Here is a 19,284-nt window from a genome sequence, read left to right as displayed (position 1 = left end):
TTTTACTTTGCAGTCCATCTTTAAAAATTAGCCAAACTAATACCTCCGCTCTTTTAAATTTCCTGTACAAAAAGAGTCTCACCTTCCAAGATCCAACTGTCTACCTCTCAGGCCATTTACTTGGGATTAACTATTATCCCAACCTAAAAAGCTATTACCTTAGACAGATAAAAACTAACCGAGTCTCTTGCAGTCCCTTCTACTAAAGAGGAGATTTTATTATTCCTAGTGATATCTGGCTTCCTGTGTTCCAGGATCCCCCTTTCTCTCCTTGCTCACCCCTATATGAGGCAGCTCTCAGCTCCTGCAGGAGCTGCTTCCCCATCCCGTTACTCAGCCCTTTCCGAGATTCTAACAGGCTCTTCTCCAGGCTCCAGCTTTCATCTTCCAGATCCAACTCCTCCTTTCTCCCTCTACGTAACAGAGAAGGAGGGATACGCCCTTGGGGTTCTAGGACATCAGCTGGGCCCTTCCTTTGCACCTATAACACACATGTCAAAGAAACTAGATCTGACCACTCAGGGATGGGCACCCTGCATACAAGCTTCAGCAGCTTATTCACGGATCAAAGAACCTAATCTTCGGGTCACCTGTCACTATCTTCTCACATCACGACCTGTTCCATCTCCTAACGTATAAGGGTTTACAAACTCTACCACCTTCCAAGATTTTTCTCTCCAAGTGGCCCTAGTGGAAGATGCCACACTTATTTTTCAATCTTACCCACTCCTCAATATCTCAAATCTTCTTCCTCAACCTAATGCTGACTATACTCCATCTCATTCCTGCATGGAAACTTTAGAGGAACTACTGCCCCACCCCTCACACATACAGGCATTGCCTCAGGCCACCTATACCTGGTACACAGATGGCAGCTCCTTTTTACAGGAGGGGACCTGTAAAGCAGGCTATGCCATAGTGTCAAATACTAGGGTGGTGGAGGCACAGGCACTCCCAACCCACACTATTAACCAATAGACTGAATTGATAGCTCTCATCTGTGCCTTCCAGTTGGCACAGGGACAATCCCTAATTGTTTACACATACTTCAAATATGCCTTTCATATCCTCCTGTCCCACATTGCTATCTGGAAAGAGCGTGGGCTTCTTACAACAAAAGGAGGATCTATAACTGACTCAGACCACAGTATAGCCATGTTGAAGGCTTCCCATCTACCCAAAGCTATAGGAATGATTCATTGCCGGTCTCATCAGACAGCTCCATTATCTCTAAGGGAAAAAAAAAACAAGCTGACCAGGTAGCCAGGACAGCAGCCCTCCAAAGCCCAGACTCACCTTATCCACCTCAGAGAGTCCATACAGAACAACCCACATCCTCAGTCACCCCCTGACACCCATCACATTCTGTCCGACCTACATCAGCTCCTTCATCCTAATAGTCAGGCTTTCTCTCACTTGGTCAAGGCTCACCTCCAATGCACCCCTGAAGACTTACAGTTCTTAAAAACTATCACTACCTCGTAAAATCTGTCAAAAGTCAGAACCTAAGTACATAGCTTCCCATTTCCTATCCCCCAGGCCAGGAGCTCCCTTCCAGGAACTGACTGGCAGCTTGATTTTATTCACACACCCACAGTCAGTTGGGTTAAATATATCCTGGTCTTAGTAGATATACTGTCTGGGTGGGTAGAAGCATTTTCACCTACTAAAAAGAGGACTCAGACAGTTTCTGAAGTCCTTCTCTGGGAAATTATTCCCCAGTTGGGAATTCCAACCTCTCTTCAGTCAGACAATGGTTCTGAGTTCACCTTTCAGATCTCTCAAACTCTATCTAAGGCTTTCAACATTCCCTGGCATTTTCATATCCCATACCATTCTCAGCCATCAGGGAAGGTAGAGCAACCTAACCACTCCTAAAAAAAATATTCTTGTTAAAATATCACAGGAACTTCACCTTGACTGGGTAAAGCTTTTGCCTCTGGCTCTTTTCAGGCTCCAGGCCCTTCCCTAATAACAAATTTCCATCTCTCCCTTTGAACTCATGGATGGTTCTGATTCCAAGTCTCTCATCTGAACCCTCACCCCTCCCTGATCACCTGCTTACCCCATTATTGTATAACCTCTGTTCCCTCCTATGGAACTTTACTGACCACTCCCTACCTCAACCATGTGCCAACCCCGACCATCTCCAATCAGTATCAGGGATCAGGTACTTCTCTCTCCTCCAGACTAACTCCCCTCACCCCTTTCCCCTAAATGGCAGGGCCCCTTTAAGTTAATTCTTGTAACTCCCACAGTTGCTAAGCTGGAGGGCCTCCCTCATTGTATACCTGTCTCAAACCCTTTACTCCCCCACCTCACTATAATCTCTCCTCATACACAGTGACTCAAACAGGGACCTGTTCCCTTAGGTTCCAGAGGACACTGAGACCAACTCTAATTCCAAAAAGATGAAGTCTCACTCCAAAACTGTACTCAACTCTCCTGCATCGGGAACCCTATATGTTTTCGTTCCTGATGCCTCTGCCTCTTCTCCTGTCTGCTTTGCCAGTGTCTCTCTCCAATATGTCTCCAATGACAAATTCAAATTTCTAATTGACTACTCACCTGTTGTTACAGGGATCACATTAGCCACTGAGCCGGAGGTGCAAAGACTATCAGAGATGCTCAGGTGGTAAGAAACTCCAGAGACATTCACACCCCCAGACTCAAAAGAGATAGTCACAAAACAAGTTTTAATAAACAGGTTTATTATTGACTACCCTCAGAAATCAGTCACCAGTGTCTCCTGGATGTTAAGGTGATACCATGGTGTTTAAAGAAAAAAAAAACAAACAGCTGCCTTAAGGTTTATTTCAGGTGAAAATTAAAAGGTTTAACTAATAATATTCTCTTTCTTTCTCTCTCCCTCTCCCTCTCCCCCTCCCCCTCCTTCTCCCTTCCCCTCTCCCTCTCCCCCTCTTCCTCTTTCACTCTTTCTTGCTATGTGACTGTCCAGGACCTTAACACTAACCAAGAAAATTCTGATAAGCTATTAACGCAAATCTAGCAAAAATACTAAACACTAACCACAAGCTCAGAATTTTAAATTCCCTTTGGTTACTTCTTAATATGTCTAAAACATCTGTTTTACAAACTTAAAAATTCTTTAAGCTCTAGGAATCCAAATTGGACCCACCTGAGAAGATCAGATTCACTCAAGATAAGTATTATTCAACTTTTCTTTGGTCTTGGGGCCCCCTTCCTACATCTTGTGACCTGGGAAACACCCCCACCCATTTGAGACCCTCCTCCCTCCATTGCCAGGATCTAAAGAAAGATTTCTAAACTTCATCTTCTACCTTGCCAACATCTCAGGTCTAGGCTGTCAGCCAGACGTTTCCACAGAGCTCAACAACGGGAAGGAAACAGCCGCCTCAGGACAAGCCCCCAGACATCACTGACACCTACATATATATATGTGTGTGTGTGTGTGTGTGTGTGTGTGTGTATGTGTGTGTATGTGTGTATGTATGTATGTGTATATATATGTATATATATATATATATATATATTATTCGTTTTTTTTTAAAAAGTACCAATCTAAGTTCCCACTCCTTCCCCTTCTTCCATTCCCTCCACACATACTCCCACCACACCCCCATCTAATCCTAAGAGAGGGTAAGGCACATTGTTTTGTGGAAGGTCCAAGGCCCTCCCTACTACATCTAGGCTGAGCAAAGTATACATCCAAAGAGAATAGGATCCCAAAAAGCCAGTACATGCAGTAGAGATAAATCCCATTGCCACTGCCAGTGGTCCCTCAGTCTGCCCCAGCCATGCAACTGTCAACCACATTCAGAGGGACTAGTTTGTCCTATGCTTGTTCCTTCCCAGTCCGACTGGCATTGGTGAGCTCCCATTAGCTCAGGTAAACTGTTTCAGTGGATGAACTTATAATGGTCTTGACCTTTTGCTCATATTCTCATTCCTTCCACTCTTCAACTGGACCTTGGGAGCACAGTCCAATGCTCCGATGTGGCTCTCTGCCTCTGTTTCCATCTGTTGTTGGACAAAGGTTCTATGGTGATATTTAAAATAATCATCAATCTGACTAACAGGGCAAGTCAAAATGGAACCCCCCTCCTCTATTGCTTAGGGTCTTAGGCGGGGTCATCCTTGTGGATTCCTGGGAATTTCTCTAGAGCAAGGTTTCTGCTAACCCTATAATGGCTCCCTCAATCAAGATATATCATTCCTTGCTCTCATCTCTGTCCTTCCTCCATCTCGACTATCCCATTCCCTCAAGTTCTCCTCAACTCCCCCCTTCTCCCCTCCTCTTTCCCTTCTATCCTCCTTTCTCCCCCTGCCCTCAATGCTTCCAGTTTTGTCAGGTGATCTTGTCTGTTTCTAATTTCCAGGTGGGTCTATGTATGTTTTTCTTTGGGTTCACCTTATTACTTAGCTTCTATAGGATCATGAACTATGGCTTTGTTTATGTTATGTTTATGTTATGTTGAATGAGTACATACCATATTCATCTTTTGGGGTCTGGGTTACATTACTCAGGATAGTGTTTTCTAATTTCATCCATTTGCAAAATTCAAGATGCCATTGCTTTTTACCACTGAGTATTACTCTAATGTGTAGATGTGCCACACTTTCTTTCTCCATTCTTCAGTTGAGGGGCATCTAGGTTGTTTCCAGGTTCTTGCTATTGCAAATAATGCTGCTATGGACATAGTTGAACAAATGCTTTTGTAGTATGGTTGAGTATCTTTTGGGTATATTTCCAAGAGTGGTATTGCTGGATCCTGAGGTAGGTTGATTCCCAGTTATCTGAGAAACTGCCACACTGATTCCAAAGTGGTTGCATGAGTTTGCATTCCCACCAGCAATGGAGGAGTGTTCCTCTTACACCACATCCTCTCCAGCATGAGCTATCATTAGTGTTTTTGATCTTAGCCATTCTGACAAGTATAAGATGGTATCTCAGAGCTGTTTGGATTTGCATTTCCCTGATAGCTAAGGAAGTTGGACAAATCCTTATGTATCTTTTAACATTTGAAATTCTTCTGTTGAGAATTCTGTTTAGTTCAGTACACCATTTTTCATTTGGTTATTTAGAACTTTAATGTCTAATTTCTTGAGGTCTTTATATATTTTGGAGATCAATCATTTGTCTGATGTGGGGTTGGTGAAGATCTTTTCCCATTTAGTAGGCTGCCTTTTTGTCTTATTGACCGTGTCCTTTGCTTTAAAGAAGCTTCTCAGTTTCAGGAGGTCCCATTTATTTATTGTTGCTCTCAGTGTCTGTGATACTGGGGTTATATTTAGGAAGTGGTCTCCTGTGCCCATGCATTGAAGACTACTTCCCACTTTCTCCTCTATCAGGTTCAGTGTGGTTGGATTTATAATGAGTCTTTAATCCATTTGGACTTGAGTTTTATGCATGGTGATAGATATGGGTCTATTTTTATTCTTCCACATGTTGACATCCAGTTATGCCAGCACCATTTTTTGAAGATGCTTTCTTTTTCCATTGTATAATTTTAGCTTCTTTGTCAAAAATCAGGTGTTCATAGGTGTGTGGATTAATATGTGGGTCTTCAATTCGATTCCATTGGTCAATGTTTCTATTTTTATGCCAATATCAAGTTGTTTTGATTACTGTAGCTCTGTAATAAAGCTTCATGTCAGGGATGGTAATGTCTACAGAAGATCCTTTATTTTACAGGATTGTTTTTTGTTTTTCCATAGGAAGTTGATCATTGTTCTTTCAAAGTCTGTGAAGAATTGTGTTGGGATTTTGATGGGGATTGCATTGAATCTATAGATTGCTTTTGGTAGGATTGCCATTTTTACTATGTTGATCCTTCCTATCCAAGAGCATGGTAGATCTTTCCATTTTCTGGTATCTTCTTCAGTTTCTTTCTTCAAATATTTAAAGTTCCTGTCAAAAAGATTTTTCACTTCTTTGGTTAGTATTACCCCAAGATATTTTATGTTATTTGTGGCTATTGTGAAAGGTGGTGTTTCTCTGATTTTCCTCTCAGCTTCTTTATCCTTTGTGTTTAGGAGGGTTACTGATTTTTTTTTAGTTGATCTTATATCCTGACACATCAATGAAGTTATTTATAAACTGTAGGAGTTCTCTGGAAGAGCTTTTGGGGTCAGTTATGTACACTATCATATCATCTGCAAATAGCGAAAGTCTGACTTCTTTCCAATTTGAATCCCCTTGATCTCCTTATGTGGTCTTTTTTATGGTTTTTCAAGACAGGGTTTCTTTGTAGCTTTGGAGCCTGTCCTGGAACTAGCTCTTGTACACCAGGCTGGCCTCAAACTCACAGAGATCCACCTGCCTCAGCCTTCTGAGTGCTGGGATTAAAGGCATGCACCACCACCACTCAGCTCTCCCCTTGATCTCCTTCTGTTGTCTTATTGCTATTGCTAAAACTTCAAGAACTATGTTGAAGAGATATGGAGAGAGTGGACAGCCTTGTCTTGTTCCTGATTTTAGTGGAATGTCTTTAAGTTTCTCTCCATTTAATTTGATGTTAGCTGCCAGCTTGCTGTATATTGCTTTTTATTATATTTAGATATGGTTCTTGTATCCCTAATCTCTCTAAGACCTTTATAAAAAAGGGTGTTGAATTTTGTCAAATGCTTTTTCAGTAACTAATGAAATGATCATATGGTTTTTTTCTTTCAGTTTATTTATGTGATGGATCATATTGATAGATTTTTATATGTTGAACCAGCCCTGCATCTCTGGGATAAAACCTATTTGATCATGATGGATGATTTTTTATGTGCTCTTGGATTCGATTTGCCGGTATTTTATTGAGAATTCTTGCTTCCGTATTCATAAGTGAGATTGGTCTGTAATTCTCTTCCTTGGTTGTGTGGTTTTGGTATCAGGGTAACTGTAGCCTCATAAAAAGAGTTTGGCAATGCTTCTTCTGTTTCTATTATGTGGCACACTTTGAGGAGTATAGGTATTAGCTCTTCTTGAAAGTTCTGGTATAATTCTGCACTAAAACCATCTGACTGGGCTCTTTTTGGTTGGGAGGTTTTTGATGAAAGCTTCTATCTCCTCACGGCTTATAGGTCTATTTAAATTGCTCACCTGGTCTTGACTTAATTTTGGTATATGTTATCTATCTAAAAATTGTCCATTTTATTCACATTTTCCATTTTTGTGGAGTATAGGTTTTTGTAGTATGACCTAATGATTCTCTGTATTTCTTCAGTGTCTGTTGCTATGTCCCGTTTTTCATTTCTGATTTTGTTAATTTAGAAGTTCTCTCTCTGCCTTTTGATTAGTTTGGATAAGGGCTTGTCAATCTTGTTGATCTTCTCAAAGAACCAGCTCTTTGTGTCATTGATTCTTTGTATTGTTTTCTTTGTTTCTATTTTGTTGATTTCAGCCCTCAATTTTATTTTTTCCTGTCTTCTACCCCTCCTGGGTGAGTCTGCTTCTTTTTGTTCTAGAGCTTACAGGTGTGCTGTTAAGTCACTAATGTGAGCTTTCTCCATTTTCTTTATGTGGGCACTTAGTGCTATGAACTTTCCTCTTATCACTGCTTTCATAGTGTCCCATGGGTTTGAATATGTTGTGCCTTCATTTTTGTTGAATTCAAGGAAGTCTTTAATTTCTTTATTTTTTTCTTGACCCAGTGGTGGGTTCAGTAGTTAGCTGTTCAATTTCCATGAGTTTGTAGGCTTTCTGAGAGTAGTATTGTTGTTAAATTCTAACTTTAATCCATGGTGATCTGATAAGACTTAGGGGGTTACTCCAATTTTTTTGTATCTGTGGGGGTTTGCTTTGTTACGAAGTATGTGATCAATTCTCAAGAAGGTTCAATGAGGTGCTGAGAAAAAGGTATATTCTTTTGTGGTTGGGTGGAATATTCTATAGATGTCTGTTAAATCCATTTGATTCTTCTCCCTCTTCTACCCCTATTTTTCTTAGGTTTGGTCTTTTCATGATATCCCAGATTTCCTGGATGTTTTGTGTTAAGAATTTGTTGGATTTAATGTGACCAGTGAGTCTATTTCCTCTATTTTATTTTTCAGCATCTGAGATTCTTTATTCTATCTCTTGTATTCTGTTGGTTAAACTTGTCTCTGTAGTTCCTGTTCATTTACCCAGATTTTCCATAACCAGAATTCCTTCTATTTGTGTTTTCTTTATTACCTCTATTTGAGTCTTCAAGTCTTGAACTGTTTCCTTCACCTGTTTGATTGTTTTTTTTTTTCTTGGTTTTCTTGGATTTCTTTGAGGGATTTATTAATTTCTTCCAATTTTTGTTTGTCTTCTCCTTGATATCTTTAAGGGAGTTTTTCATTTCCTCTTTAAAGGTCTCCATCATTTTCATAAAGTTACTTTTAAAGTCGTTTTCTTCTGCTTCTTCTGGTTAGGATGATCAAGTCTTCCTGGTGTGTGACGGCTGGGTTCTGGTGTTACCATGTTGCTTTTTAGGATATTGGAGGAATTCTTGTTTTGGCACCCACCCATCTCTTCCTTCAAATGAGACCTGCAGTGTTTTTGCATTGGTCTAATCCTTGCAGTGGCTGTCTGAGTATCTGGGAGTTTTTCTCGGTCTCCTCTGTACTGTCAATATTTGTCTCAGAAAGCCTCTGAGGTCTCAATAAGCCTGCTCCCTATGTCTTCTCTCCTGGTTTGCTCTCTTGGTGTTCTCTTTTAATTCCCTCAGTGTTGTAGCAAGCTCTTGGTCCCCTCAGTATTATAGAAAGCTCTCAGCTTTTAGGTGGGGTGTGGCTAGTAGCTTGGGGGTCCAGTGGACGGGTTTGGGTTTTGCAGGAGCCTAGCCACAGGAAACTCCCTGCTGGCTGGCCGTGCAGTTGAAGGAAGGGCCTGGGGTTTTGTCCCACTGGGGAGGACCTAGTGAATCCCGCTGTGTGGCTGTTCACTCACCTCTTAAGTCCCTCAATATTAGAGGAAGCTGTATTTCAGAGTTCCGTCGAGGTTGCAGGAGGATGCTACCAAGTCATATTAAAGCAACTTTGAGAGACCCAATGCCCCCATTCTCACCCACCTAGTACCCTTAGCCCCCCCCCCCAATTTTTATAATAAACAATGTTGTTATTTCCATCACATCCAGAGCCCCACCACCACCACAACCACCAGCTATCAACATTCAGGCAGAATGCTTAGTCACCCCAGGTGTTAGCACTTCCTGGTTGTGCGGCTGTATGTTCACCATCATGGTTCAGGTAAACTGCCTAGGAACACTAAAGTCTTATTCCCCATGTAATCTACACAGCATGGTCATGTAATCTATGCGTGTTGTAGCTACATGAGCTCCTAGGCACATGCTCTAGATGGCCTTTAGAAATAGGATATGCCCAATCCACCCTCTTTCTCACCACATTGCTTGCAGACAGGCCTGTGCACTACCCTCTTTTCCTCCCCTTGTTCTGTTAATAAAATTCTTCAAGGGGGGGTTTGCTGTGTATTTGGTGGTCCCTTCTAGTGCCCAGTAATCAAATCAAACTGAACACTGGGAGCCTCTGAGTGAATGACAAATCATTTTAAAATTACCCCTTTTCTTCCCTCACTCCCAAATTCTAAACTAAACTCTTGTGACTCTGTATTACTTAGACTGGGCTATGATTTTTAATCTTTAAAATATTGATCTAGAATCTTGAAAAACTGTCCTTTCCAAATCCATATTTATATACATTCTCCTATGTATTAAATTAGATGTTTTAAATTATGAATGTCAAGAATAGTAGTTTTAGCAAATATGCAAAAATGAGGTAACCACTGTTGTACCTGAGTCTTAGGACCCCACCAGAAGACCACCACAGAGCCTCACTTCAGAATGCAAAAGCAAGGTTTCATTTATTAAGTATGGGCTAGCATGGGTCCTCGGCCTCACAGTCTGACACAGCAGAAGGATGGAAAAGAACCCCATCTACTATTGTAAGGGGTTTATAAAGGCAAAAACCACAAAACAGTCCCAAGGTTACTGTCTCAAAATACAAACTTACATATCCTATATAACAATTGGTCAAAGACTCGGTAAAGCTTGTAATATTCTGGTTCTTTAAGAGACAAGCCATGCCCACTCCCTGCAGCCTCTCTTCCTCCCTCACCATCTTTGGCTCTCTCCCCCATCCCCTCTCTAGGAGAGGCAGTTCTCGCTTCTCTCCCCACTTCTCCACTTCCCCCCTTTTTCTGTCTCTCTTCCCATTCCCCCCTCTCTCCCCTATTCTTCCCTGTTCCTTCCACTCCATAACCCAAGTAATAAATATCCAATTCTATTCTGTATGATGTGCCTGTCTATGTGCCTCAGACCCACCGCCTGCTCACACCGCTCGCCAGACTCTCTGGGGACCAGCCCGCCACCACATGGCTGGGGACCAGCCACCTTGGTTTGTGGACCTGCCACCACCGGGACCCTGCAGCAAGCTGCTGGGGACCTGCTGCAAGTCCATGACTTTTGGTGCCATGACTCAGATAGGCACTCCTGCCCCAAACTCCTCTGTCAGGATCCTGAACCAGGGTTTTTTTCCTACTCCCACCACTGCCTCCCTTGCTGATCAGTGAGTCTCCCGGGTCGCATTCTGCTATGGTTGCTTCCCTTAACTAAAATTGTGTTTGGACTAACCTGGGGTTAGTCAGCCTGCTCTAGCACTGTACATTCTGTGCGGTGTATCTGACAGATTCTTCTTTCTTTTTTTCCATGTCTTTTTTTCCCTCACTGTAAAAGGCCGCTCAGAACGGCCTCTGGCCTCTCTGGTTTCTGAGTCACAATGACCAGATCCAGCCAGGCCATAGCACCCCACCTGGGGTCAGAGGACGCTCAGCCATGGGTCCCTGTGGTGTTTGCACTGATTTACACCCCGACCACAGTCGAGAGATGTTTCGCTGCGTGCCTAGTGGTGTTTTGTGAGTTTTCATGATTTTAGCTGTGTATAGCAACCATCCATATCCATCCCCTGGCTTTTTCAATTCCAGCCATGGCATAGTGCAGCTTTTTCAGTTCCGGCCTTTTGCTCCCCTCTACGACTTGTGGTGTGGCATGGTGGATCAGCAACAGGGCAGATCATACCTCTAGGTCTCTCTTATTAAGCTTAAAATCCTTACAGCTCAAAAATTGTGGCTTTTTCATATAACATGTGGCTGCTGCCATTTTGACTGGGCTCAGGTGACTTCGCCACCATCTTGGCTGAGAGCCAGGACAGGTGACCAACTTCTGCCACCTTTTCTGAGGTATTACCTGCCTGATTCCCCAGTGTTAACTTTATTACATGGGTGACCTTACCGCTATCTTAACTGAGAGCCAGTTCAGGTGACCACATTCTCCCATCTTTACTGAAACATGCCCTGTCTTGTCCCCTGGTTTACTTATGTTTTTTTTCACTAAATTCCTCTTGTTGGCTCTGTTACATGTATTTTGCACAGTGGCATGCCTTTGGTAGGGCCCATCAAGAGCATCCACTTTGCCCAATTCCTATTCACTCTCTCTGCGTATAATCATACATGTAACTTAAATACACCTAAGCTTAATGTTAAAATTGTTCATTACATCTCATTTCAGACTACAAAAACAATGAGTCTTATGTTTTAAACTGGTATGTACTTTTAATTCTCTCACAAAAATACCTTATATTTAATCCAACCCTCATTTAAAATATATTAAACTGTTCTCTACTATTGTGAATTCTGCCATTAACCTTATATTGCAAGCAGTTTTTTTTCTTTCTGCCTTTTTACGAGTGTAAATCTTACCTGTTAAGAGTCAGTACAGTCAAGCTCAGACCCAACCTTCCAGACAGTTTCTATACTGTAGTTATACCTCAACATCCCTCAACTGCTCAGAGATCTGGGGAATGTGATATTTAAATATTTAATTACTTCCAACTATTATCACCTGCCAGTGTAGGACTCAGCCATTGGTAAGTTTAATAGAGGCCTGAGTCTCAGTAGTTTACCCTGAAGCAATACCTGGTTGCAGGAAGGACCATAAACTAAAATTACCTGAGCACCACCCAAGAATAGACCATCAAAAGGAAATGTCTAACGTTCCAACCGCTGTAGACAGGATCACCTGCCAGCACACACTCACCATGACATCCCTAGACAAATGTCAGCTAATCAGGGGTCCTGAACCTCAGAAACCCCTCACCCCCACCTTTACTGCTATGAAAACCCAACTCTAAATGAGATCGGAGCCCTCTGTTTATTCTAATACATTGGACATGCAGAGAGACCAAGTTTGCAAACTTGCATAAAATAAAGGCTCTTTGCTTTTTCATACGGGACTCTGTTTCCTTGTTGGCTTTTGGGGGATTTTTGCTGATTTGGGCATAACACTGCCCACCCTCATCCAAAATTTATGATCTCTCAGCATCATGAGTCTGGAAATGAAACACATATGTTAATGTTACCCCCTCCCCCACTTTTTGAGAGGCTGTTCTCATATTGTAGAAACTTAAGTATCTTCTCCCTTATGTGAATTACTTCATGGTGACTTCCATGAGAATTCTGAAACAAGTTTTCCCACAGTGAAAACAGGAGCCAGGTTTTCTGTCTGGATTCCCATGTGTTTATTAAGATTTGTTTAGGACTGAGTCTTTTGCAGCCAAAAGATTTCTCGCCAGTGTGAGTCCTTTGGTAGGAATTAAAGTAAGAATTTTCATGACACTGTTTCCTGCACAGTGGACATACAAAGCACCCCTTTGTCTTCTGATCTCAAGTATGAACAGTGATTGACAACCTCTTAGTTTGAGAGGGCCTCTAGTGGACCACCATTTTAGTAGCAGCTAAAAGACTCCCAAGTTTCCTTTGCACTGTAATATGTGAGTTCATACATCCTTCTTGGCAACCTGGAAGCTGCTCAGAGACCATGCAGCAGTCCATCACAGGGGTCTCTGGGACGTCTTCCTTTACAATCGTCTTTCTGGAACTCTTTGCCCCTCTTCTCTCATAAACCAGCAACATCATCCTCCGACATGACATTATTTTTTGTCTCTGAATCGGGATATTGAGCATGTTTTATGTGCACACATCCCCAAGGGCCATTAGTGTCTCAGAGTCAGCTTTAAAGACAGCGATGCTACCTTGTTTCCACCAGCCTCCTTCTCTAGCAGACATTTGACTAAAGGACCAATTCACACTCTCTCAAAACACACTGAGACCTGGGCTGGGAAAGGTTCCAAATGCATGCAAGCCCTTGCCTTGCCCTTCCAAGTGTCCTTAAAGAATCCCAGACAGCAACCACTGGAATTGGCCACTTTGGAGGATCACATAGCACGTGGTGCTTGCTGGGAGAATATTCACCTCCATCTCTGAGAGGTCACAACCAGGCACCTACTTTCATTGAGAAAACCTGGGCTCCCTACTCAGTTACAACACCTTGTAGGGGGGAGGGGCAGGCAAGGCTGTTAACTGTCTGGCAGAAGCTATTCAATCTCTCTCCTCTAGAGGCAGGAAACAAGTCCTCCTGCTGGGCTGGTGCACACAAGAATAACCCAAGATTTCTTTTTTTTTTTTGTTTTCAATTTTAAAATTTCTACTTGGGAACAATTCTTTAAATTAGGACAAACTTTTCATTTAAAGAACAATCGCAGTGGGTTTTTTGATCCTACTGCACGTACTGGCTTTGTGGGAGCCTAGGCAGTTTGGATGCTCACCTTAGGAGACCTGGATAGAGGTGGGCAGTCCTTGGGCTTCCCACAGGTCAGGGAACCCTGATTGCTCTTCGAGCAGATGAGGGAGGGGGACTTGATCGGGGGAGGGGGAGGGAAATGGGAAGCGGTTGCGGGGAGGAGGCAGAAATCCTTAATAAATAAATAAATTAAAAAAAATAATGTCCCTTTCAACCATGCATTTATTTTCTTTTATCTTTATCCTTACTAGTTTTTTTGGTTTTTTTCCCAACTTGACATAAAGTTATATGGGAAGAGGAACCTCGGTTGAGAAAATGTCTTTATTGGACTGCTTGTTGGCAAGCCTGTAGAGTAGTTTATTGATTAATGATTGACGTGGGAGGGCCAGGCCTACTGGGAATGCTGTCACTCCTGTGTTCATGGTTCTGCATGGCATAAGACAGCAGGGTGAGCAAGCAGTGAGCAGCCTTCTTCCATGGCTTCTGCTTCAGTTCCTGCCACCAGATTCCTTGCCTTGAGTTTCTGCCCTGATTTCCCTTGATAATGGAGCAAGCTTTGGAAGTAAAGGCAAAGTAAACCCTTTCCTTCCCATATTGATTTTGGTCATAGTGTCTTAGTAATAGAAACCCTAACTAAGACAACCATTTATTTACTTATTTATTTTACTGAAAATATGCTTTATACAAATGGGTTTTCATGTTTTGTTTTTCACCTAAAGATTTCCTTTTGGTCTTATTCTAATATAGTGCATTGAAACTACAGGACTCTGTATCTGAAACACAGGTAAAGATGTTTGATTTATTCACCTTTTCATTATTCTAAGTTTTTTTTTATTCTAAGTTTTAAGTTAATCAATTTGTTACAAATTGAAGTTCCACAGCACCATCCCACAGTGATTCTATTTTGTAGGAATCAAGGGGAATGTTCTGAATGTCTTATGCTCAGGACTTCAAAGTCCAAGTACTCACTGTGCCCCAGGGAAACAGAGGAGCTAGAGGAAGATAAAAGGAAGCTTAATCAAAGAAAAGAAAAGACCTCTTGATTCACAATATGCTAACTGACACCAGAAAATCTACCAATCTGGGACTCTCATTTCAGGAAGGACATGTTCTATGGGGCATCCTTCTGTCTGTCCATTTGTTCCTGATACCCATAGAAAGCTTCATAAGCTACAGATGGGACCTCAGACTCCATACACTCTGTGGCTGCCCTCTGCCTTCTTGATGTTAACAACTGGGATCTGAAAGAAGACAAAAAGGACCAGAGAAAGGGTACTGGGGATCGAACCTGTGATCTCTGGAAGAGTAACAGGAGCTCTCAACCACTGAGCCATAACTCCAGGCCACTTTAAATGCTACCTGTTTATTTTAAACGTCATTCATTGAAATATAAGATAAAATTTTATTAAGCTTCAAAATGTTATATTAGCTAAAGTGATACTGATAAATATTTTCTTCCAAAAAAGATTCTGAAAAAAAAATTATATTTTTATAGTCAATGGTAACAAATATAAAAGGAAGGACATACAAATTCTTTATGTTAATCAAAATAGCTCTAAATTGTGTACATTAAATGTACTTTTTATTAGTTTGATTTTTACATATTTCTTTTCCAAGAATTTTCTTTCTTTTAAAGATCTTACATTCTTGTTTTTCTTTTTAGATTGTAAAAATCTTCTGCCTTATAAAAACAACTTGGTATTGCCATAAAAACAGACACATGGAGAAATGGAATTGAATTGAAGACCCTGATACTAATCCATACACCTATAAACACCTGATTTTTGACAAAGAATCCAAAATTGTGCAATTGAAAAAAGAAAGCATCTTTAACAAATGGTGCTGGCATGACTGGAAGTCAACATGTAGAAAAATGCAAATAGATCCAAATCTATCCCCATGCACAAAACTCAAGTCCAAATGGATCAAAAACCTCAACATAAATCCAGTTACACTAACCTGACAGAAGAGAAAATAAGAAGAAGCCCTGAATTCATGGGCACAGGAGACCACTTCCTAAATATAACACAGTAGCACAGACTCTGATAAATGGGACCTCCTGAAACTTAGAAGCTTCTGTAAGGCAACGGATATGATCAATAAGACAAAGCAATAGCCTACAAAATGTGAAAAATCTTCACCAACCCTACATCTGGCAAATGGCTGATCTGCAAAACCTATAAAGATTTCAAGAAACTATACCAAAATACCAAACAATTCAAATAAAAAATAGGGTAAAGATCTAAACACAATTCTCAACGGAAGAAACTCATGAGGAATTGCTCAACATCCTTAGCTATCAGGGAAATGAAAATCAAAATGACTCTGAGATACCATCTTACACCTATCAAAATGACTAAGTTAAAAATACTGAGGACAGCTTATGCTGGAGAGGATGTGGAGTAAGGGAAACACTGTTTCATTGCCGGTAGGAGTGCAAACTTGTACAGTCAATTTAGAAATCAGTGTGGCAGTTTCTCAAAAAATTGGGAATGAACCTACCTCAAGACCCAGCAATATCACTCTTGGGCATATACCCAGAGGATGCTCAATCATACCATAAGGACATTTTCTCAATTATGTTCATAAGAGCATTATTTATAATAGCCAGAACCTGAAAACAAACTATATGCCCATCAACCAAAGAATGGATAAAGAAAATGTGGTACATTTATACAATGGAGTATTACTTAGTGGAAAAACAAAAAAATACTGACATCTTGAAATTTGCAAGCTGATAGATGAAACTAGAAAGAACCATTCTGAGTGAAGTAATCCCCCAGACCCAGGAAGAAACGTGGTGTGTATTCACTCATTTGTGGATATTAGCTGTAAGGCAAAGGAAAACCAGGCTACAATCCACAACTCTAGAAAAGCTAGGTCAAAAGAGGAGCCTAAGAGGAACACACATGGAGGGCCCCAGAAAGGGAAAATAATTAATATACCCTGGGTACACTGGGAGGGGGTAGAAGGTAAGAATGGGAACATGAGGAACCAAGAAGGCCAAGGTGGGGGAGGGTGAGAACAATGAAAGAGATATCTTGATAGAGGGAGCCATTATGGGGCTAGGGAGAAACCTGGTGCTAGAGAAATTCTCACAAATCCATAAGAATGACCCCAGCTAAGACTCCTAGCAATAGTGGAGAGGAGGTCTGAACAGGTCTTCCCTTTAGTCAGATTAGTGACTACCCTAATTGCCATCATAGAATCTATATCCAGTTACTGATGGAAACAGATGCAGTGACCCGCAGTCAAGCACTGGGCTAAGCTCCTGGAGTTCAGTTAAAGAGGGAAGAGGGATCATATCAACAAGAGGGGTGTCAAATGCATGATAGGAAAAACCACAGAGATAGATGACCTGAGCTACTGGGAGCTCGGGGACTCTGGACTGACAGCTGGGAAACCTGAATGGGACCAAACGAGACCCTCTGAATGTGGGTTACAGTTATGCTACTTAATATGTTTTGGAAGGAGGCCCTGGTACCAGGACATATCCCAGGAGCATGAACTGGCTTAATGGAACCTATTCCCTATGGTGGGATACCTTACTAAGCCTTGATACAAGGGGGAGGGGCTTGGTCTTGCCTCACCTTGATATGCCAGCCTTGTTGACTTCCCAAGGACAGTCTTACCCTTTCTGAGGAGCAGATAGGGTGTAGGAAGGAAGAAAGTGGGGTGAGAAGCAGGAGAAGTGAAGGGAGGGGGAACTAAGGTTGGTATTTAAAATGAAAAATAAATTTTTTAATTAAAAAATATAATACTTAAAAAAACTAACTTTTAGAAAAGATTATATTATTATTATTACTTATGTGTTTATTTTTATATGTTTGGGTGTCTTGCCTGCCTTATATGTCTGTTTACCACATGTGTGTAGTGCCTATAGAAGCCAGAAGAGGGCATTGGATCTCCTAGAACTGGAGTTACAGTTGGTTGTTACCCACTGTGTGGATGCTGGGAATTCAATATAGGTCCTCTGGAATAGTGCCCAGTGATTTTAATTGCTTAGCCATCTCTCCAACTACAGGAATGTTCTTAATTATAACTGATAAATGTAACATTTTAAGACTCTGATATATGTAAAGTAGTATGTGGGAACCCACAGATGTGAGCCTACTCAACCTTGACTAGAGGTCAGAGAGTTTGAACTCAGTTTTGCTCTCTCAGTGATATTGGCAACAGATGTGGTTACATGAGAAATTCTGACCTAAGGTATGGTTAATTAGTATTTTGGGTATATAGATGGATCTGCTCAACCTGGACCAAAGGTTGGACAGTTCAAGTCTATTCCTTATACCATGTTAATGAAGTCTGCGCATTCTCCCTTTCCTTTTGGAGTGATGTAAGTGTGTAGAAAATAAACGAGGTGGAATCAGTGTTCACTGAGTGTCCCTCCTGATTTTGTTCTGTGTTTCTGTCACTTACTTCACTTATATCTCTGCTCCTTTTGCTTCATAATTCTAATCCTCACTCTCCTATCTTGGAACGTATTAATTTCTCAAGACTGGGTTTTGACAGATTGTGCTCAATGTGGGGCTTAGGATGCACAATGAATAACGCATGATGTGTTGCCAGTGGTACAGGAGAAAACATGCAGGACCCCGTGAAGTGAATATTACACTGCAGGTGTAGAGGTGAGAATTGAGCACTCAATAATAGACAATAATGGGCAATAATGGAGGAAAGGAGGGGGTGAGAAATCAGCAGGGGATATACATGGCATTTCGGGAGAGAAAGAAAGAGGAGGACGAATCTAGGTAAGCAGGAAAAGCCAGGGACATGGAGAGAATACAGGAGGTGAAAGATGGAAGAGAAGTAATGCCATGTGATAGAACGTAGATTAATAGAAATGAATTAATTTAACATTTAAGAACTGGTTAGGAATAAGTCTAAGCTATAGGCTGAGCTTTCATAATTAATAAGAAATCTCTATGTCATCATTTCGGAGCTGGCTGGTGAGACAGAAAAAGACTCATTACATATGGCATCCAATGCAGAGGCTTCAATGTCCAAACACAGGGCCTGAGAAACCTAGGAAACGTTCTGGACAAGGAGCCAGATGTGGATTCCTAGTCCTGCAGTCCCTCAGGCAGGCCAGGTAATACATATTATATACAAGATACAATAGTGTTAGTTATCAGCTTAAGACATTCTACAGTCACTTGGGAGATGATTCTCTAGGCATGCCTTAGGAGGATTTTCTTGATGCTGCTGCTACTTGATGCAGGAAGACCCATCTTAACTGTGGAGCCCAGCATTCTGAACTGCATGCTGGGAGAAAGGAGTCTGAGCACTAGCATGCACTCATTACACTCTGATTCTCGACTGTGGATACATTGTGGCAGCAACTTCCAGTTCCTGACACTTGGACATCTCCATCCTAACAAATGCCAAGACAAACCCTTTCTTTATAAAGTTGCATTTGTCAGAGCAACAAGAAAAGACATTGAGGCACGGTTTCTTACTATAAACCTTGGATGGCCTGGTATTACAGGCATGAGCTACCACATGATGTTAACTCCTGGGCTAGCACAACCTGGTCTTCCCTGGCAGTCAGCCTAACTCAGCTACAGTGGTATAGGAAGGCCTCCTGTATATGTGTTGCTTTTATTGGAATAAAGAGCTGCTTTTGACCAATGAGTTAACAGAATATAGCCAGACTGGAGGAGATATATATGTATATACAGAATCAGGGAGAAGC

Source organism: Microtus pennsylvanicus, chromosome 3 (assembly GCF_037038515.1).
Source record: "Microtus pennsylvanicus isolate mMicPen1 chromosome 3, mMicPen1.hap1, whole genome shotgun sequence".
Lineage (NCBI taxonomy): Eukaryota > Metazoa > Chordata > Mammalia > Rodentia > Cricetidae > Microtus > Microtus pennsylvanicus.
This window is presented reverse-complemented; position numbering follows the sequence as displayed.